Source organism: Musca autumnalis, unplaced genomic scaffold, assembly GCF_047663935.1.
Source record: "Musca autumnalis isolate F117 unplaced genomic scaffold, ASM4766393v1 scaffold_1, whole genome shotgun sequence".
Classification (NCBI taxonomy): Eukaryota; Metazoa; Arthropoda; class Insecta; order Diptera; family Muscidae; genus Musca; species Musca autumnalis.
Window position 1 is genome coordinate 117,196,088 of NW_027411644.1, and position 23,567 is coordinate 117,219,654.

At 32.0% G+C, this 23,567-nt stretch overlaps 1 protein-coding gene across 1 annotated transcript in view; it reads right to left on the reverse strand.

Annotated features, from left to right (window-relative positions):
• bnl (fibroblast growth factor branchless) overlaps positions 1-22,249 on the reverse strand; it is a 166,450-nt gene extending 144,201 nt beyond the window's left edge. Inside the window, exon 1 of the mRNA XM_073989626.1 lies at positions 20,641-22,249. The gene's annotated coding sequence lies outside the window, so the exon portion shown is untranslated. The remainder of the gene's footprint in view (positions 1-20,640) is intronic.
• Positions 22,250-23,567: the final 1,318 nt, after the last annotated feature.

Sequence of the window (23,567 nt, forward strand, 5' to 3'; positions counted from 1 at the left end):
CCTACATCATTGTAAACGTATCATCACATATGTACGTCAATGAACCTGTCTCTAGAAAGAAGGAACTAAATCAGAATTAGAACAAAGCTTAATCCAAATTTACACTGGCAACTAAAACATGAATTTTGGGAAAATACATTAATTATTTTTATTATTTATTTAGCAGACTTTCAATGGGAATGAATATGCACTTTTAACTAAAGTATTCTGATTTAAATGTACCATAAGTCAGCTGATTTGACAAAAGTCTATAGCGGGGAATACACGATCAGTTTTAGCTGTCGATTTTTCGGAAATATCGATAAATGTCAAACTGTCCAGCAACCACAAAATATTTTGTGGCTGCCTGATGACTGACAAGAATGAACGGCCACACTGGCAAGCAACCGATTATTTGAGCAAAACTGACAGTCAAAACTGATCGTGTGTACCCCACTTATGAAAGGAACATTACAGTACGTTTACACATAACTGGATTAGTTAATCCAGTGGACTTAAATTATCAAATCTATTATGTACACGTGAAATAAATCCTCATAAAGGAAGTTAACCCGGCAAAAAGCTCTAATGTAAAAATACTGTAAAATGAAAAAATAATAAACACCAGCGTAATGCTAAGTTTATATTTACGAAATCCACTCGATGTCAACTGTCAAATTCATTGCTTAAACGTCAAATGAAATCCAATTGATTTTAGATGAGTTTTCATTTGACGTATACGCAAATGAATTGACAGTTGAAATCGAGTGGATTTCGTAAATGTAAACAAAGCATAAATATCCTTTTTGAAATCGGTGTCCTTATAATGACATTTATTTAATGTAAATATGTTTAGATGTCATTATTTATTCCCCTTGATTTTAGGGTTTCTCCCATTTCTTATTATAGGATAATATAATAACATTCTGTCAGTCCATCTTACGATTCTTTTTTTTTGATTTTGCCTTTTTGGGTGGTCAAATAAAGTTGTTGCAACATGTGCTCATGAATTTCTTTTCATACATGCCTACATATGTATGTGTTTAACTTATTCATTAAAATTCGGTTAATTTGATAATTTACGGTTATCAAAGTCAATGTTAACATTATGCATTTTTTTCTTGGTTGGCTGCTTTGTTTTAAGGCCTCTTTTTTCGAGGTATACTCGTACATTGTTGCCGCTGGGTGCTAACAAACAGGTATAAGTGAAGAATATCAAGATTGGTGAAATTAAATTGTGGTAGGTTTCGCTGGGTTAACGTATTTGCTGTAATTACGGTAACTCCCAGTGAAAATGGACCACAAACAAGTTACGTTAAAAAATTATATTTTGAATATCTTATTTCCTTTTAAAACTTCTTGTAATCCAAGCACATGGCTAATCGCGGTTTACAGTACGTTCATATGTAACTGGATTTAGTAAATCCAGTGGGTATAATTGTCAAATCCATAATACCGGATTTGGGTTTCAAATGTCAATTCCATGGCGCAAACGTCAAATAAATCCTCATGAAGAGGGTTAACCCGGCAAAAAACTTTCATGTAGCCGTACTATAAAGGAGGTTAACCCGACAAAAGGCTCCAATGTAAACTTTACGTTACATAATGTAATATAATGTCTTATGTCCCACGCTGAAACTTGCACTACAAATTTCCCCTTTCTGTAGGAGTTCTTAGATCGAGTTACCCACTACAGCAATTTAATAAAATTACTCTAGTATGGAACTCGATCTTAGAGCGTATAAAATCCTGAAATTTATTTCTGCGTGTGCCACGCGGTTTAGATGATATAATGACGACGAATTTGTTTTGTGTAGTTAAATTTTTGTTTACCTATAAAAGCTCTCTTTTTTTAAAACTTTTTCCTCGAAATACATTCCCTAACGATTGATATAAACGTAGTTCACTACTTTCAATAGTTTCGATGGTGGTGCTATTTGGTGGTAGCCAATGATCACTGTGAGCCACAGTATGTTACAGGTTTAAAGTCACTGACGGCTACGCTCGTACACATGCTCGCTCAGCTTCTTTGTGTGAGTGGAGCTAATGATCGTCATTCAATATTGGCTGCTACATCCACGAGCCAAAACATCATCGATACCAATGAAATTATTAATTTCTTTGATTCTAATAGTACGTTTACCTTTAAGAAATCCAGTAAAATTGAATTGACAAGTCGATTGCCTAAACGTCAAATAAATCCAATCCAAATAATAGGCCATTTAGATATGACATCATTAGCCGGATTTAGCCCATTATCAGGTTTTATTTGCTAAATCCGACCAAAATCTACCAGATTTACCATAAAAAAATAAATCCTCGTATTGAGTGGTAATTCGGCATAAATCCTCGTATACAACTCTGTTTTTTTGCAACATGTTGCTAGAAAATACAAAAAGTTGCAAGCTGGCACAAGAAACAAGGTAGATGCATCGGTGAATTGCTACAACAAAAATTAATTAAATTAAAATGTCAAAATTTTGATAAACATACTTGGTTTTAATCAACCAAGACTAATATTTACGATGTCTAAGCGATAAAATAATTCATTAGTTACCATTAGTAGCATAATGGTACGTTTATATATAACCCACAGGGTTTCAAATGCCAATTCCTTTGTGTATACGCCAAATAAATCCTTATTAAGAAGGTTAACCCTGCAAAAGGCTATAATATAAACATGGCATAAGGCCTGTTGGATAACTTCGCAAGTAAAAAGTATTTGCAAGTTCTTGCAACTACTTCTCATTTCTCCTTTATTGAAGAAGATTGCTTTAGAACATCATTTTGTAAAAGTTTGTACAAACTTTTGGGTTATCGAACAGACCTATTATGTGCTAACATTTTCACTATTAAACAATAATTTGTAATTTGCCGTATGTTTTTAGAAATTCGATCAGATGGGCTGATGCATCTACCTTGGTAATTGTGCTATGAACAAAAATCAGCTGACTGCCATTTAAAGCCTCCAAAGGTTTGTCCCAATTTACATTAGGCGAGTTTCCTTGCGGCAATTGTCAGTTTGTTAGTGAGAGAGGGAGTTGAGAGGCAAAGGGTTACCATATGCCTCACCTCTCTCTCCATAAAACTGACAATTGCCGCAAGGAAACTCGCCTAATGTAAATTGGGACTATATCTAAATGCAATGAGATTTGTACTGAATTTATTAAATCCAGTTGAGGATTTATGGCTAGTCTAAATGAGCTATAAATGCAGTTGATTTTATTCGACGTATTCGCCACGAATTAAAAATTTGTAGGAACTCGAACTAAGAACGACTAATTTCATGAAAATGTTTCATTGAAATTACTCTAGTGTGGACCGAGACTTACATTACACTTGCTTTTAGGGACAAATACGTCATTTCTTCAATTCGACTGTCAAATCCGTTGCGTATACGTCAACTAGAATGCAAGTATGGCGTTATATCATCAATCTATTCATTGAGAATTTATCAAAATCCGAAAACTGTCAAAATATTGTCAACCCATTTATGCTTTATGGGCATCACATGGTGTGATCTAAGTTTTCTGCAGTCTCTAGGTATAAGCTTCTCTTAAAAGCTCAACATAATCATATTACAATTTGTCATTTCTTGACTACTGTCACATGATGGGAGCATCAATTTAAGTTTGTTTTTTCAAAACTTAAACGAGATTTGTTGTATTATTTCATTTAGTTGATAAATTTCATCTTTTGTGTATGTGCTTTTTGTCAAAAAAGAAGTCTCTATTGTCTTATAATTGTTGTTTTTCATGCTTGCCATTGTCATATTGTTTGTTGACATTACTATTGACACTTGTACCGCCGTCGCGCTACCGCGTATAAATAAAAGAGTATGTGTTGTGTTCGCCGCGGTAAGTTGCAGCAATGTTTACATTGAATGGAAATAAAAAACGCATAAAACAACAAAATGAATGAAATGACAATTGAGCTGTGATTTAGAAAAAGAAATAATGTCTTGGGATGACAACTGTAGCTGACAGTCTCTATTCTTCGTACGCAGTGCAAAAGAATTGTCATGTAGAGTACAACTTTGCAATTGAACTAAATATTTAAAATTTTAACTTCCGGTTGTAAAAAATTGAGGGAAAATAGACAAGACAAGTAGCAGCAACTACAACAAATTTCAAAAAAAGAAAAACAACAACAGCAACACCTAATAGTTAAGTGCTATTATTTTAGGCGTTACGACAATGCGTGCGTTTTGTGGGTACGCACGCATACACTCATCAAACAATTCAATGTGAAATTTAATTCGTTTATGATTTGTTTTTTTTCTTCTTCGTCTACTTTTGTTGATTCTCAGTTTTGTAGATCATTTACTAAAGATTGGGGTTTTTTGCTTGGTTCGCTGTCTGCTCTAATGAATGGGAAAAACCTCGTTACACATTGAGGATTGTGGTTTTTCTCTTGATTTTCTGTGCGTAGTATAACTGAATCGTCAATTTTCGATAGTTCAAGCGAGTGATCGATCAAACGATGAATGTCTCTTTGAATGATTGGTTCATTGATCATTTGGAAGTAAAATAAAGCAGATATTATAAATAGAGGAAACATCAACCCACTAACCAACTATCGGTAGTAGACTCTTTTGCCAAGTTGAAGCGGTAGCAGCAGACATGATATGTAGCCAACACTACTTGGATCTGTTATAAGATCTGTGGTTTGAGGTTTATGTGCTGTGCTGTGATATCTAAACATAAACCCAGCAAATGACACAAATAGGCAGCGCCCCCTCTTTCTCGCTTCTCAACTACACCTTCATTGTGTGGTCTCATGTAAATGTTTTAATCATATAATTTGGAGATTTTATTTGGGTCTTGTCTTGGTAGACATTTCTCCTTGCTTTTGTTGGGGTCTTTCATTGAAAATTTATTGGGGGTGTTAGGCAATTGTTTAGATGTGTCTACCACACTGGAATAATAATTATTGTTCTAATTGTAAAAGAAAAAAATTATGAGGTGTAGGAGATTTTGTAATTGTTTTGTTTTTCTTTTCTTTTGGATTATTTTGAGAAAACAATAACAACTAAACAATTTCAATTTGCTTAGCTTAGTAACAAACAATTTATACAATATAGTTTAGGCAAAATAAAGAGGTTAATAATTTTTCTATTAAGACCTCTAAACAAAATGAAATGTTTTCATTATATGCCAAGTGATTTATGGAAAACGGAAAAATGCATTTATTTATGTTTTGAATTAATAAAATATACCATGGAGTGGATGGTCTTTTAATTGAGGATGCAAAATGACCCCTTTCTATGCGTCAGACAAACTGTTTACATTTTCATAAATTTTCGTATTAAATTTATCGATTTAAATGTGGGTCAATTTATGTTTTGTTTATGTGAAGGCCTAAATTACATTTTTATAAATTATCCAACATTTTTGAGTTGCTTTAAATTAATTGTAAATTAACTTGAAGTGATCACACGCGAGTGGAGCTTCATATTTATATGTGCTTTCGTATGTGTAGACAAGTTTCACATGTTTTGCTTATGCAAATTCTACATGTATGTTAATACTGAAAATAAGCAGTAATGACCCAGATAGACGAAAGCAAATTAGTCTAAAGTATAGGTGTGAAAAATCTCAACGTAAATCTTATAGATAAAATTTAAGTTGTTGCTACGTTTGTGAATTTTCTATTTCGCAAAAGTCACACAGATTCGAGACGGAGAGATGAAATGCATAAGGAAGCACAAGGTTCAGGAATTCCCTAAAAGAGAATCACATGAATTTTATAAGTTGAAGGAAAGAGCAAAAGCGACAAAATGGTAAAAGTGGAACTCGTTTTGAGCAAAAAGAACAGATCAATAGTTTTTATCTTTAAATTGTAGCTTGAGGGATACAATTGGCCAAAGTTCTTTGAATATCTGCTAAATTGTACTTTTGTTCCATTTGAAAGTGTATCATTACAATGATAGCTTACGCCATGTTTACATTACTTTATGCCGGATTAAACTCCTTTAGGAAGATTTATTTGGTTTTGACAATTGCAACTGACTAAATCCAGTTATGTATAAACCATGGTGGAATAATAAGGTGCAATGCCAAAAACAGCAGATCTTCATACCAGTTGTCAAAATGCGTTATTGTGAATAAAATCACATACAAAATGTAAACAAGCAATTCACAGTAGTGTATTATTGTGAGCAAATTTGACGTTTGGCATGATTTGATGTAACACCTTATTATTCCACCATGGTATAAACGTACTGTTAGTTCCCGTAATATTTTAGCTCTGTTCCTTTATGTGCAAGTATCTTCAAGTTTTACCACTTTTTACTCGAAAAGTGTTCCTTTACTTGATGTATGCCATGGTGGAATAAGAAGGTGTTACATCAAATCCATGGCACAATAATACAGGTACAACGGCAAAAACAGCTGATTGTCACATTAGCTGTCAAAATGCATTATTGTGAATAAAATTACATACAAAAGGTAAACGAGCAGTTCACAGTAATGCGTTATTTTGACGTTTGGTGTGGTAAATGGACCGATTATTGTTATCGATGTAACACCTTCTTATTCCGCCATGATCAAATCATACCAAACGTCAAATTTGGTCACAATAATGTATTATTGTGAATACCAGTGTGATAACCAGCTGTTTTTGCCGCTGTACCTGTGTTATTGTGCCATGATGTATGCATAAAATTGATATGAGAGCAGTTCACAACTTTTGCAATAGCTCTGTTCCTTTACGTACAAGAATCTTCAAGTTTTACCACTGTTTACTCGAACAGTGTTCCTTTACTTGATGTAAGCATACAATTGTTATGAGAGCAGGAACTGGATTCTTGTTCTATGAAAATTTGAAATGATAAATATTTGCCTTATAAAATTTTTCATTTGACATTTATTTCCTTTGTCCCGGGCCACACTAGAGTAATTTCAATGAAATTTTGACATGAAACTTTGCATTTTTTGGGAAAAATTCATAATTTCAAGAAACTAGGGTACACGGTTTCATGTGTTCTGCAATTTTGCTTTGTTGCAATATTCGTATGAAACAAACAGACCGTTTTATTTTACATTTTCTTTTACTTTCATGTCAAAATTTCAGTGAAATTACTCCTAGTGTGGCCCGGGACTTTATAAAACTTTTCATTTCAAATTTTCATAGATCAAGAATTGAGCCCCATTTCACAACTTTAATAGTAAAACGAGCAAAAAACTAGCATTGGCAGCAAACATGCTGCCTGCCAATTTTGTCTAGAATGAGAGAGAAGTTTTAAGTGCGGAACGCTTTTTTGGCACAAACTTGGATAAAGAAGAGTTTTGCATGCTCTGGAGCAAAACTATAATTATTCAAATATGAAGCTCGGGAACATCGTGACAGCACTTCCATTTTAAGTTGTGTTCCATAACCTGCAAATTAGTATTATTTTTATAATTTTTGCTAGAAATGCGTTCCCGTATTCCAAAAAGTAGCAAAATTTGCAGCTCTCTTTGAACAAAAATGGCGCTGAAAAGCGCTCTCTTCTGCTATTTTCTGCTAGACGAATTTGGCTGTGTATAAACTAGCAAATCTAGCAGTTTGTAAATTTTACATTTAATTGTCATACCCGTGGGAAATAGATTCAATATGATGGCTACACACAAAAAGAAAATATCAAAGCAAAAATTCAATGTGAAGCAAATTGTGAGAAAAAATAACTTAAGACACGGAGGAGTTGTTTTACCTCTTATTAGGGGAGTGGCTGGACTCAGTTAAAGGTGACCTATTGGAACTTATTGATATTCAATGTATGAAAGTATATTTTTGGCGTACTTTTCAGTTAGGGTTATATAGTTTGATTTAGACTCAAAAAGTCAACACTTTTTAATTTTGACACTTTTTCACATTTTTTCGTTCATGTACTTTTTGGAAACAACAGCCTTTTTCCACCATAAAATATGTCAAATAAAAATATGGAAAATATTGCAACCGGTCTCTGACCTTACAAATATTTCAATCAGACAAATTATGTATTATATTTAGCGAACTAGACATGTGATTTAAATATAACGACATGACGAAATCAATTTTTTCCTAAGAAAACGAACCACAAGAACAAGCCAAAAGCTTAACATAATAACCGCAATATGGAAAAAACTTAAAAGAATTTTTTGAAAATAATAAAAAAGGAATTAGTTGGAGAAGATTTACGAAATTTCCCCCCAAAAAACAAACAACAACAAAAGGCACATGAATAGAACTTTGTTGTGTATTTCTTGGAGACCAAAATGAATATTTCGGAGGAAATAAAAATACAAATATCGCTCACACACATTCTCTTTCTCGCCATCACACCGCATTATAGCCGCCGGCCGCACCATACGTTTTGTCATGAAAATCTAAATCTAAGACGTACACAAATGTCGCCAACATTTAAAGCACATTAAATCTGTTGCCAAAAATTATAGTCTCACTATTTGCTGAAACTAAAGCAACACTTCATGTGAAGGAAAAGAAGAAAAATAAAACAAACTCGAACGCACAACGAACTTTAGACAGACGACACCCAGAAGTAAGGAAAGTACAAAAAAAAAAAACAGAAGTGAAATTAAAATAAGGAGATGTAAAGAGTGTGGTAGGCCCATAGGCAACGTAATAGCTATAAAATTAACAACAAAATGTTTAGAATTGTAACGACATCAAATAACAAGAACATCGGCAAATAATTGATACACTCGGGGAAATACAAATAAAGGAGTAGTTCTTATTTGAATTAGTGTGATCAAAAAGTTAGCTTTAAAATCGTTGGAGAGAAAAGAACTTGCTTTGAAAGGCATACCTGTAGTGGGATTCTGTAACTCATTTTTGCTGTTATCGATAATTGTCGGTAAAATTAAAATGCTTATAATTTCGATATTTAACGAAAATTTTCGGTATGTTAACGATGAATAAAAAGTAGTCTGTATCCTCTACCGACACAAACAGTGATGCCAACTTTTCTTTATGTTTTTAGTCATAATTTTGAGATTTAATTTTACCGATTTTTGTCGGTAACAGCAAAAATGAGTTACAGAATCCCACTACTGGTCTGTATCCTAAGCGTTCCTCATGAAAGTCATACAATGAATGAACAAATATTCAGCGTTGTAAAAACAAATTGCATTCGAAAGGGGAAAAGTTAGATGATAGCGAAGCCGCTCCACAGCCGATAAGTCTGATGAGCCCCTTACAAAGGCGAAACGTGTCACTTAGCGGTGGTTGTGTGGGTTCGAATCTTCGGCTATAGGAATACGATACTCTAGTACGCATTTTACATGTTTTATAAAACATGCATCATTTAAATAGTGAATTCCATACAATATCTGTCAAATAATTGACGTGAACTCCCAAACACCTGTTTTAAGTGCAAGTGTAAAATGCGTTTAGCATTTCATATAATTTTCAAAGCTCGTACAGAAAAGTCTGTGCAAAAACTCGTTAATTTTTAAATTGTTTATTGTTCAAATACTAATGTTATGAATATCTTTATTTATTCTAATTAAAAAAAAAAACTTTCTACATTACCTCGATTATATTACCATGTATAACTGGAACCTGTAGTGGGATTCTGTAACTAATTTTTGCTGTTACCGACAAAAATCGGTAAAATTAAATCGCAAAATTATGACTAAAAACAAAAAGAAAAGTTGGCATCACTGTTTGTGTCGGTAGAGGCTAGCGACTACTTTTTATTCATCGTTAACTTACCGACAAATTTCGATAATTATCGAAATTATAAGCATTTTAATTTTACCGACAATTATCGATAACAGCAAAAATGAGTTACAGAATCCCACTACTGGAAGGTAATTTATAAACCTGTGTCGCCATTGTTAATAGGTAACAATTTGTAGTGTCTAAACGCCATCCAAAGATATTTGATCAATTTGACAATAGTTTTTCTCCGAGAGTAACCCAAATACATGCATTACAAAAAAAAAAGGAAAACGTTCTAATGTAATTTCCTCTAAGTACATTTATAATTGTTATGCATGCATTTACGCATTGTTTTCAATTTCCAATTTGAATTTTAATTTATGTAAGCACTAATGTTTTGTTTTACTTTTTCTTTTGAATTTTTTTCTATGTTTGATGATTCGAAAAATTAGAATACACTTAACATTTTGGTATCAATCATTTGCGCACATCCATTCATCATTTGAACTTTAAAACTGTGATTTGTTTATGCAGTATGTCGTGTTTTTTTCGGCGCTAGTTTCGTGGATATCAATTGAGAAATGCTGTGCGTAATTTTCTATACAATTCTATAGTTTTTCTTTGTTTTTTTTTTTTCAGATTGCAAATTCAGTGAGTTGGCGTTAAAGTGTTTTATGTAATTGCGCAAAAAGGTAAAAAAGTCTAAACTAAACATTTAAGTTTTAGTAAACAACTTGAAATGCTGAAAATTAATTGCATGATACATATATTCTTTTGTGAAAACATGTGCCTGTTTCTGTTTTAACATTTTCTATGCCGCAATTATAAATTATTAAAAAGGTATTGCAATTAAATTGTATTTTTCTTGTACTATTTCCTTATCATAAATACCGATTTGTTTCATTCATTTAAAAGTTTATTCGACCTGACTAGAAAAAAGGCACAAATTTGCCTTTAACCATTCATTAAAAATATTAGTAAAGGGAATTACTGATAAAGTGCGCCGCAAGTGATGCTTTTTTGTTACTGTTGCCGAATTCTTTGAAAATATTGGTTGGTTAATTATATACATAGATTAAGTAATAACCTCAAAATGTTTTTGTCTATAATTAGCTAATATTGAAAAAAAAAATCGCATGGAACGTACAAAAACACTTGAAAGGGCGTAGTTGAGTTTGGTGTGTTAAGGCCAGTTGAATTTAACTTAAAAAATGGTAATTAGCAAATTTCACTTAAACATTTGTGCTGGGAAACAAAATTTAGGTCAAACGACAGTATAAAAGGGGATTTTGTTATATTATTGGCTGCTTTGTGACATTCTTAAGGTAGAAACTAGAGTAAAAGAATGAATGAAAAATCAACCTATTCCGAATTCGTCTCGTCCGTTCTTTATTCTTTCACCAGAAATGAAGCGACGCAAGCAAGAAAAAATCCATTGAATTTTGAACTTTATAATAAAAAATAAAGAAAACAGAAATCTAATAGTGCGTATTTAATTAAAATTTTTATATAGCCAGAATATAAAACTAATATAAACATTAGTACTAAATCTGCTAGCCCTCCAAATGAAGAGCATTGAAATTAAACACTTAAACTTAAGTGGGGTACACCCGATCAGTTGTGACTGTCAGTTTTGTCAAAAAAAAAAAGGATGCTTGTAAGTGATTTTATTCACTATATCGCATTTTGACAACTGGTATGAAGATCAGCTGTTTTTGGCGTTACACCTTATTATTCCACCATGGTCATCAGGCAACCATAAAATATTTTGCGGTTGCTGGATAGTTTGACTTTTATCGATATTTCCGAAAAATCGACCGTCAAAACTGATCGTTTGTATCCTGCTTTATATAAAAGAAGTTGAATTACTTTAAGCAACCGCTACAGGATATAAGCCTATAAGTCCCACAACTTGCCTAGAGCAAGGACTAAAGTCACGTTTACATAAAACAGGTTGTAATAAAATGTTTCATTTAAGTTGTGAATTCCATTGAATATCTGTTAAATAAATGACACAAATACTTGTTTTAGATGGAAGAGTAGAAGCAGATAAATGGATTCCTTCTAAAGCTCTGTTCCTTAACGTGCAAGAATCTTCAAGTTTTACAACTTTTTTCTCGAAAAGCGTTCCTTTACTTCAGACACCATACAATTCATATGAGAGCAGTTTACAACTTTTGCTACTTTTGCCGGTTTCACCACTTTCAAAAGTAAAGGAACAGACCATAAATTAAAACAAATTTCAATGAATTTAAATCTTAAAATCGTTTCGCACTTATGGCTATATCACACCATATGCTTTTTCGCATGTATGACATCAGCTGGTCTGTATATTAGTATACCCAAAGTGACAACATACATGTGTGTTTACATTTACGAAATCCACTCGATTTCATCTGTCAATTCCTTTGTGTTTACGTCAAATGAAAACTCATCTGAAATTGATTGGATTTCATTTGACGTTTGAGAAATGGAATTGACAGTTTAAATCGAGTGGATTTCGTAAATGTAAACATAGTGTTGCAGCAATAAAATATTTAAAACTTGGTTTAGACCATGGTGGAATAAAAAGGTGTAACGCCAAAAACAGCTGATCTTCATACCAGTCAAAATGCGTTATTGTAAATAAAATCACATACAAAATGTAAACAAGCAATTCACAGTAATGCATTATTGTGAGCAAAGTTGACGTTTGACATGATTTGATGTAACACCTTCTTATACCACCTTGGTTTAGACTATGCATTTTTACGATGATTAAGAACATTATCTCGATTTGTTTGACATATATTGTATGGAAATGACAAATTAAATCCACGGGATTTGCAAAATCCAGCATAGTCTAAATGTACTGTAAGAAAAATTGTCACGCCGTTATTTGATTTTAAACTGCCCAGGACAAATACAAAATGAGAAACAAATGCCGGCAAAAGTCAAAACTTTCGCTTCAAATAAAAAAAAAATGAAACAAAATCATAAAATAAAAATGCATGACATACAGCTGGGTGCATGAGTTCCCCCTAAATGCACACAATTGCAAAACCTAGATTAGAGCACAAGCAGCAGCAAAAAAAAAAAACGTGAAACAAAACGCACAATGACAAATAAAAAATGACAGAATTTGCACAGTAACCGAGTGACTGAATTTTTCATGATGTTGCTTGTGGCGTTTTCTATTTATTCATGTGGATTTGCAAAAGACAAAAAAACCGAAGCACATTTTTATGTTCATTATGCCGGAAAAACAACAACAAAAATAATAGGCAAACGATGGAGTACGACGTACTATATACGAATACACCATAAAAAATGTGATAATATAAAAAAGAATTTTAAACAAAACAAAAACTACTAATAAGTTGTTATCTCAAATGTGTTTTTGTTTTACCATGCGCCAAAGTTGTCGTCACTTGACTGTGGAGTATCGGACGCGGAAAAAATATTGCCATACGTCACTAATTATGTCACACACGACATGCGTTAGACGAGAGTTCAGAGAGGGAGAGAGTGCATGCAATGAATCAGCTGACCGTATAGCGAAATTTTTGAAACAATCAGCATTTAAACGGAGAATATTTGTAAAGAAGCTAAAGTAAAATTATTGGCAAGTAAAAAACCATTTAATCGTACATTCTTAAAAAAACATTTTTCTCCTCCTAAAAAGCAATTATGAAATATTGTTTATTTTATAAAGTACATAAATCAATGGCATTCAATATTTTTATAAACAAAATAGATGAAGTTATCAACCTAAAACTATGAAGCAAGTACATTAAAATGTATTTATTAAAAAATTGAATTATTTTTTAATGTAATACGGATCACACGATTCTAAACGTGTCAATAGATTAATATTTACTCATTGTTTTGTAAACAAAATAGACAATAACATATTTTGTCTTATCAATAACAAAAAAACTATTTTTTGGCTCTTTCAAATTTTGTTCCATTGAAGCAGACGCGGTCCAATATAGTGAAACTACCGATTAACAGTACATTTACATATACATAACAGTAGTGCGATTCTGTAACTTATTTTTTGAGTTACCGACAAATATCAGTAACATGAAAATACTTATAATTTCGGTAATTAACGATGTTGTTCGGTAAGTTAGCTACGAATAAAAAGTAGTCGTAAAGTTCCACCGTCGGGAAAAGTGCTGTCAATTATTATTCAAACTTTTCATTCATAATTTTGCCGATTTTTTCGGTAACTCAAAAAATGAGTTAGAGAATCGCACTACAGGATCTAGATCTGAATTACATTGCCTATACGTGTAATTATTTCTCATAAAGTAGGTGCTAATGTAAACAAGCCATTAGAGAATACTTTTTCCAAATTAGAAATGTTTATTAGTAGGTGGGTTGGAAAAATTGTTTAAAAATTACAATGAATTTGACAGCTTGGGTAAAATTAGCTGGTCTTATTTCGCCGCCTTATAATTGCACCATGAGTCAGCTGTTTTTAAAGCATAGTACACACGGTCCAACAAAACTGACAGTCAACGCACTTTTACGGCAATTTTCTGGCAAATCAAAACTTTTTGTTAGCTAAAAATGATTGAAATACAACATTTAAGGTATAATTTAGTGATTAGGAAAGTAATTATTCAGCTAGACTTTGATATTAACGAAATAGACCTAGATGACTGTCAGTTTTGTTGGACCGTGTGTACTATGCTTAAGAGTGAAACAGAATGGAAATTGTTGCCAAATTATAATCAATAACGACTACAGAATTCCACAGTGACTCTGGCCTTAATTTATATTTTAAAATTTGCTGGGCAAAAAGATAAAAAACAATAGCGGAATACAGCAAAACATGCGGAGGACAATAAACCAAACAGAAGGTACTGACAATAAATGAACCAGTTATGGATTCGCAATAACGTTAACTAACGGTGATATTCGTTTTATTTTAATTAAATATACAATTTCCTTGAAAAAGTCATACAATAGCGACGAAGCGTCGGGATGAAAAAAACATGAAGGCCGAAACTCAGTCAGCTCGTTGCTTGCTTTCTTCGCTTTCCAAATGTCAAATTATATAGGAATGTCAAAGCTTCTTCAAAATCCGACCGCCGTTCTCCTTTATAATTGGGCTTGAAAAAGCAATCAAAGCAAGCAAATAGTAAGTTTACATTTATGGATTTCAGATGAGTTTTCATTTGACGTATACCCAAAGGAATTGACAGTTGAAATCGAGTGGATTTCGTAAATGTAAGCCAAGCAAAAGACTGAATGAGTTTCGGCCTGAAGTCAATTGTTTCATTTGCTTGAACTACCAAAGGACAAATAGCTAAACCATCAAAAGAGGATAACGCCATGGTTACATTAAAGCTTTTTATAGTGATAACATCCTTTATGAGGATTTATTTGACGTATATCCGATGAATTTGACAATTTAAATCCACTGGATTTACGAAATCCAGTTATATGTAAACGTACTGTAACAACAAAAAATTGAGTCGCATTTACATCTAGCAGGTTCTTAAAACATGTGTCAATTAAGTTGTCAATTCCATAGAATATTTGTCAACTTAATGAAATTTTTTCCCCAAAATACATGCTTTTAAGCCAAAGTGTAAAGTATGTTTTGGCCTAAAGTAACAACACCAAAAACTCATTCAGTTCCCGTCGTTCTTCAAGAAAATATGCGATCAGCTGATTTAGGCACAAGATTGCATTATAATAAACTATGTCTGCTTTAAAATCAGACCTATTTGAATGTCATTTGCATGATTATCAATTTTAAATTTTGTCCAACTAGCAACAAACCTGTTTCATATTTACAACGGCAAACCTAACCAATATATGTGCAAATTATGTATAATTATGTGCAAATTATTGACAAATTGATACAGTTGTCTGAGTTTTACTTTCTTTAAGCCTTATTAGGTGAATTTTAATATTGAAAAGGGGTTAACGAACCAGCACATTTTGCCAATTTGACACAATGATTCAGCCAAATGGTCTGTTACAAAATTCAAACTATTTATTTATATGCGATTTTATAGCATCGCTTTTATTGCCAAAAAGTAAATCTGATACAAATGATTGGTTTTTATGACCTAGCTAAGAATATTTAATGACTTAAGATTCTTACGTTAAGAACCTGTAAATATTTTTGTCTACATTTGTTTGGCTATTAAGATAGGCAGATTTTTTGGTTATCTTATGGCAATTTCAGAGGTATGAAAGTTGAAATTGTTTTTTATTTTATTTTGCAAAATTGTTGGACTGTTGTAAAAAAAGTCTCATTTTATTCATAAATTATATGCAACAAAGGGAAGGGAGACTGAGGGATTTGTTCTTGGTACCCATAAAAGAAATGGTATTAAATTAAATTGCATGTCATGCACTTAATGGTTTTAAGCGTTTTAAGTAAACGAATGAATTATTATTTTTTTTATTTACTTTGCAATTGAAGCCAGTTTACAATTCTATGCCCAATTTAAATATAATTACAAAGAATCCACATGAATATCATAGCTACTCGCAATTAGTCCGAGCATTAGAGGTTAGTTGTTAATTTTGTGTGTATTTTAAAGTTTGGCGCTCTTTCCCTGTTTTTAAACACAAATATGAATTTAAATATTTTTAAAAGAATACATATTTAAATTTGTAATTTCGAAGTTAGATGTTTTTTAGATTAATATTTTGGTGACAAGTTGTTAAAAAATGTTGGCCGATTTGTAATGTTCTGTCTATTTTAATATTTACACGAGAATAAAACCTGTTCATTTCTTGTAACGAAATTACTGATCATAATTTAACAAAGTTAAATAAAGGCAGTGACAATTTTGACAGTTGTTATTGTTTGCGGAAGATATTCAAAAAATATTTCCGACACAAAAAATATATGCATATTGATTTTAAAAAACTTTTGTTTTTTTTTCTATTTTTTTGTGAAAAGAAGAAAATAAAAATAGCACATACTAAACCAGACACATTTTTCTTGGCATTCTTAATCTTGACATTTCAACAACGAGAAAAAGCAACTTTTTTGTTTTTGGGTTTTTGAAAATAAACAAAACTATCAAACATTTCGTGGGAGTAAAATGAATGAATTCTGCAATATACAGAACATACGCCTAATAATTAAATAATAAAATGACCATTATTGTGTCATAAAATTAATAGAAAATAAATAATGCATAGAGATGACTTGGAAATTGTTTTAAAATATACTTAAATGTGTAAGGTAGCTAATGAAAGTGAAATAAAAAATTTAAATAATATTTTTTTTGAGACAACAAAATTACTGTTATATTTTTGAATTTCAGGGTCATGTACATAAATAATAATCCTGTATATTAATAAAAAAGGAACACAGAAAACAGCATTGGCTCAACACATATTTAAGAGAGGACACAAATACAAGATATAGAAAACAAAGAGAATAAATGATACCCAAAAGATAGCCTGAGGATTCAACAAAAATAGAAAATTCTACAAACGTTAAAGAAGACAAAAATGACATTAGCATTAGTTAGCAAGTTCCAATTTAAAACAGTCGATCTGTGATACTAATTTTAAGTTGTGTTGTTTTTGATTGTGTTAAAAAAATCTTAATGTAAAATATATTTTAATTTATTCATTATAAGTAAATTATAATTTCACAAAGATTTGATTTAATTTGATGTTTTTAAAAAAAAATAGACGTATCCTCTGAAGACAAATAATGACGAAACGTCGGGACAAATGAAATAAGGAATTCTTTTTTACAACAATTAGGATATAGAGCTTAAAAAGTATCACAATACAATATAAATTATTGTATAACTGAAGTTCTAAATTTTTATAGTCTTTTTATATTTGCTTAGTTGGGGAACCAATGAAAAAAAGTTCAGAACTTTCGCAAACATCTTGTTTCTATCTGCCGTGTTTTGTCTCTAGAAATCTGTTTCTGAAGCTCGGGCATCTTCAAAAAGGTTCAGAAACCATATATTACTAACCAAAAGGGTTTTAATAAAAAGCATTATTAAAGTTATCTATTGCTTTGAGTATTTGTTAAATGAATGACCTTCCTGCTCAAAAAGTGTAAATAAGGTTGGAGTTACCGTCAGCATATTTATTCTTATGTTGAGAATTTTCTTGGTTGTAGTTTTCGTAATATTGTCATTATTAAAAATTGTATGTGTTCTTATAAGATATTGGTTGTATGTCGTCGAATGATTTTTTAAACGGAAGATCAGTTCGAAATATGGCCAAAGTTCTTTAATAGTGTGATGAACTTTCTACTTCCTCTTCTATAGGCGAATGTTAGATAAACGATAGCGTGGTTATTTTAGCCATGATTGGACCAATAGACCAGGATGCAGAGCCATAAAGACAATACGGTCAATCCTTTCCGGTTAAACGCCATCCGAATTATATAAAGCGATGGCACACGAATGCTATCCAAAACTGGCATAATGAACCACGATGCATCTTTGAGAATAATAGCATGTTTACATTTACGAAATAGAGTGGGTTTCAACTGTCGCTTCTGTTACGTATATGTCAAATGAAACTCCATTGGGTTTCATTCGACGTTTAAGCAATGGAATTGACAGTTGAAATCTACTCGATTCCGTAAAAGTAAACGTAGTATAAAATTTCTACTCTTGCTAAAACAGCCTGAGCGTTCATTCGTAAAGGGCACCGTTCTACATACAAGATCAAAGTCTTTGAAATCGGCGAATAATAATAGGTCTGTACGATAACTCAAAAATTTGTACAAACTTTTACAATATTCTATTCGATAAAAAACTTGTTCAGCACAAGAGAGCGAGTTGAGAGAAAACATTTTTGCAAGTACTTTTTACTTGCGAAGTTATTGGACAGACTATGGTCTGTTCCAGTACTGCAAGAATCTGCAGGTTTTTACTATTTTTTCGATAACATAAAGGAAAAATTTGCTATAGGATTAAAAATGTGTATATTCTTGCAGGTTCTGGAACAGACATATATAGCTTTGTTCCTTTACTATTTTAATGGTAAAAGTGGTGAAAGAGAAAACTGTCAAAATTGATCATGACCAGTTTTACCAGAAAATAAAGGAACGGAAAAATGGTAGATCTTGTAAAAATGTCAAGAAGAAACATAAAAAATCAATTTTCTTCTTTTATTTCACTGTTTTTAATTTTGTATTGTCAGCGTTCGCTTTTTTCTTTTTTTTGTTGTAAATTTTGTTCATCATTGCCAAATAATCATGAAATAAATGTCGAAAAATCAGTTCTACCATTTTTTACCCGAAGAAATTTGTCTGGTAGCCTGTGGTAGAAGAGAACGCCATTTTTGTTCTCTCCCTCTCTCTCTTAAAAATTGCTTCCAGTTTTACCATTTTTTGTGGGTTAAGGAACGCTTGGCTGGTTAAAAATGGTAACCTTAGGCAAGTAAAGGAACACAACTTATGTAATAAAATAAACTTCTACAAGGGTAGGTACTACCTAATTCAAATGCGATTTTGCATTTCCTTATTCTTTTACATAAATTGAGCCTGGAATAAGCACTACTTTTGTTTTCACCTTAATGGGTAATTTACACGATATGTATTTTACATATGGGTTGTCACTTTTTATATACAAAATGTATACGCAAATTGACAACCCATATGTAAAATACATATCGTGTAAAGTACCTATAAGGATGCTGGAATGCGTTTCCTTAACACGTTCGCGGACGTAAAAAATTCAGAGAGGTGCACAAAATAACACCCAATTATTTTATTAATTATTAATATTATTATATTTTTTTATTTATTATATTATGGATATTTATGAAATTTGTCGTACTATGTATACTAATCACCAAAAATTACGATTGTAAATACAAGTAAATGAATACAAATTGGCTTTGCAATAGCATTCACGTCATATAACGTCACCATGAAAATAAATGCTATAGCATTTATGTCCGCGAACGTGTTTGTTTTCAAAACGCTGGCGCAAAGCATCCAGGCTAATTGGAAGCTGATATCTTTCTTTTTCAAAGTTTGTCGGTGTTCAGTTTACAAAAAAAAAAAATATATATTTTTCCTAAGATTAGAATTCTGTTTAAACAAATTCCAACCAATGACAAAGTAATAACGGGGGCATGTATTTCTCCCACTCTGTTCTAGTACCACCTTTCCCAAGAACACAATTTACCCTGTGGTTTACAGGGGTTGTGGGATTTTGCAACTCGTATAGAAACTTGGAATAGATTTATTAAATAATTTCTTTTCGTTTCGGCGGTTTTGGAAGAAAATATTTTAATAGACATTTTCTTTTTGCAAACTCCGAAACGTTTTGAATGTTAGCCTTTCAACCACTGACTAAAAGCTGGAACAGATTATCAGATGAAACTGACCGAACAAGAATTGTAATTGCAAATTCAAAAGAACTTTAACATACTAAAGTTCGGAGCGTAATTAGTTTTCTTCAAAACTGGGCTATTGACCTCTGTACAAGAGTGCGTAAATTTAATTTAATTTTGTTTTTAACAAGTAAAAGTGTACATTGTTTTAAAACAATTTAGTTAAATGTAAAAAAATATTTAGTTTGCAGCTCTTATTATTTACAAAAATTGTGAATTTGGGAACTGGAAACCTTCCCACAAAATGAATAAAATATACTAAGGTTAAAAAAACAAACATAATTAAATAGTTTTATTTTTTGAAGATTTTTATTCTGGAGTTCTTAAAAGAAATAATTTGTGAAATGTGCTTTCAATTCCATCATGCTTATTATTTTTCATTGTAATTTTTTTCCAAAATCAACTTCACAAAAAATAAAAATAGAATTACAATTTTATATTCACTTTTAGGAAAATTCAGTAATTATGCAATCTGCAGATATTTGTTCAGTAGTTCTTAAAAAATATTTATTTTGTGAAATGTGCTTTCAATTCCATAATGCTTATTATTTTTTATTGCAAAACAATTTTTTTAAATAAACTTCATAAAAATAAAAGTGGAATTCCAATTTTATATTCACTTTTAATAAAAATTCCTTAATTCTAATTTAAATTAAATAATAAAATTTTTATTACCTTTTGTTGTATTTCTTTTTTCAGCAACTTGGTAGAAATATTATATTCTTGAAACAATTTATATTGAGTTGTTTCTGTTATGTTTTTTTTGTTTCACAAAATTTCAACACTTTATTGGCTTAACAATTTTTATTTCTTGCTCTTGAAAATAATTTTTTTCTTTCTTTTGGTTATTTCAAAATTTTCGAAATTTATTTCATTTAACTGCTTTGCATTAAACATTTCCACAGGAAAATAAGAGCTTTTTTTATAAAAAAATTAATTTAAATTTCATTTGATTTCACTTTTTTTGTGAGTTGTTGCAATTAATTGCCTTACAAATTATCTTGTTTCGTTAAATTTGGACACATTTCAAATTCGTATCGATTTGGGGGGCTTGCATTTGCTTAGAAAAAAGATTTATTTTCCTGATAAATTTATTTCGATTTTTCGGCAATTTTATTTTTTGTTTCTTTTTTAACCGGAAAATTGTTTTGCTGCTTATCTTTTGCGGTTGTCAAAGCGCACGTAATCATTAGCGTTTGACTTTGTTCGGTCGAATTTGATATTTGGCGAACACGACAATAACGATAGAAGAGCGTAGCGCGATTTGCAGCAAAATTGGAGTTTTCACAAGACACTTTTTTAGTGTGGGTGAGGAGAGGGACTGAAGTTTGGCCTTCGAGCCAGTCAGTCAGTCGGACAGGATATTCGAATTCACTCACTTTTTTTCATTCATTAATTAATTCACTTTTACGAAATCCACTTCACACATGGGAGGAGGAGGGGAGCGCTTTTTTCTTCACGACAGATTAGCGCTTTTTTGACTCTTATTTTTTTGTCTCGTTCCACTATCAGCAAAATTAGCGTTTCGTAATTCGTAAAAGTTTGCGGCCGCACCATAAGACACACATTCGCTCACTGAAATCGAAATTGCGGCCGATAATAATTTGACAACAGCGAGAGCTGCTGTTGTTTGCTGAGTGTTGAAGTTCCCATGTTTGGGGTCTCTTGGCAAAAAAACTATATGTTGAACTACTCGAGATTTACTCTTTTTTGGCCAGATTTGTTTTTGGAGGGTTTCTTAGATGGCACAACACGTTTCCTACCTAGTGAATTTGTTGCTATTTTTTCACGTAACTCACATACGAGATTGTGAGAGGTGCTGTGTTTGGGATTTTGGCGACTATGGGGATCAGTATAATTTTCACCGATCATTCAAAAGCACTCTTGACTACACTTTGCTAATGGCACGCACGCACGCACTTTTTCTCTAAGAAAAATTTTCTGTTAACATAATCGCCCACGTTGTTTTATAATTTTCCCAAAAAATATTTTTTTTAAATACACAATTTTTTCACAATTTCTTTTTTTTTTCATAAAAAAATATTCAGTTTATTTATTTTATATTTGTCTTTATAAAAATTTCAAATTTTCGTTTTAGTAACGTATTTTCCAACTCGTCATTTCATTTAGAATTGTTGTTTGGTTTTGTAATTCTTTTGGCTTTAATGTTGTAATATATGGGAGTGTGTATGATTGTGTTTTATTGTTGTTGTGTATATTTTCATCAACCGCGTATCTTCGAGATACTCCCAAATGCTTTCGTATCTAAATTCAAACTGAAAATGCTCGCATTACGTTCGGCAGATTCGGTTCGGTAATGGTCGTCGCTCTGCTATCGTTTACCCATTCCAACAGGGGCACACACAACCAAACACAACCAAACCAAAACCATTCCCATTCATTCATTCACCCAACACGAACTAGCATCGACATACAGAATTTTAACATTCAGAATTTTAACATTCATTGTAGTACCATGGCCAGCCAACGACAAACATTAGAGCAATAAAACAATAATAACACCGGCTAGGGTACAACAAAATATTCTTCATTGGTTGGCGAACATCTGCAGCTTCAGACTGATGTTGCTTTTACAATGTAAAAATGTTGTGTTTGATGTGTTACAACATACCCTGTCTGTTTTAACAGTGGACAAGTAAGAACTGTGTATAAATTGTTTGCTGTATAACGCCATCTACATCTCACAACTGGTGGCAAGTTGTTTACAACAATGCATTCATTCATGCCTCACAGACTGCAGACCAACAGACATACACGACATATACTGCTGGCAAATGGTTCGTTACGGTTGGGTATGATTGGTTGTCGCCTCGCCACTAGCATCGCATCTCAGCCACAACTGCAGTTGCATGTTCTATCCATTTTGTTGGCTTCAAACTGACTGCTGTTATTAGCCTTCAAAAGAAAGTCTGAATGCATTTTAACATTGAACAATGTTATATGGGGGAAATGTAGTTTATTAAGTGGAGGAAAGCTGTTATTCGTGCAATGGTGTGAGTGCACTTTTTATTTCCGCTTCCGCCAATGTTATTTAACATTAAATTTAGCGGTAATTGTGAATAATGTTAAGCCGGCATTTAAGTCAACACACTTAAAGTGACTTGAACTCTCATCACATGCTGTTGCTGCTGCTTCTATTAATAGCTAATGTTATTGTCACTAAATGTAGTACATACATAAATATGATGTGTTTACATTTGTATGTAATTGTTTTTAACTCTTTTTAATTAAAAATTATCACACATTTTGTGAGCGTGTGTTTTTAGTGCTTGCATCTGTTTGTAAATGTAAGAACGTGAGTCGTGTAACATTATACCAGGAGAGGAGGCTGGCGGCTGTGACACAAAATTTCTAATTGTGTGTTATTCTTTTACAGCGTCTTCTGTTTGTTTACAAACTAATTTATTACGTATGAGATTTAATTACTAAAGTCATACTTATGTCGAGTGAAAATTAATTTGTAATAAATTTAGAATGGGTTAAATACATTGTTACAAATGGAATGAATTTGGAATAAATCTATAAATAAGCATAACAATTTAAGATCTTATAGTTGTCAAATGTTGTTTTCTTGGCGGCAC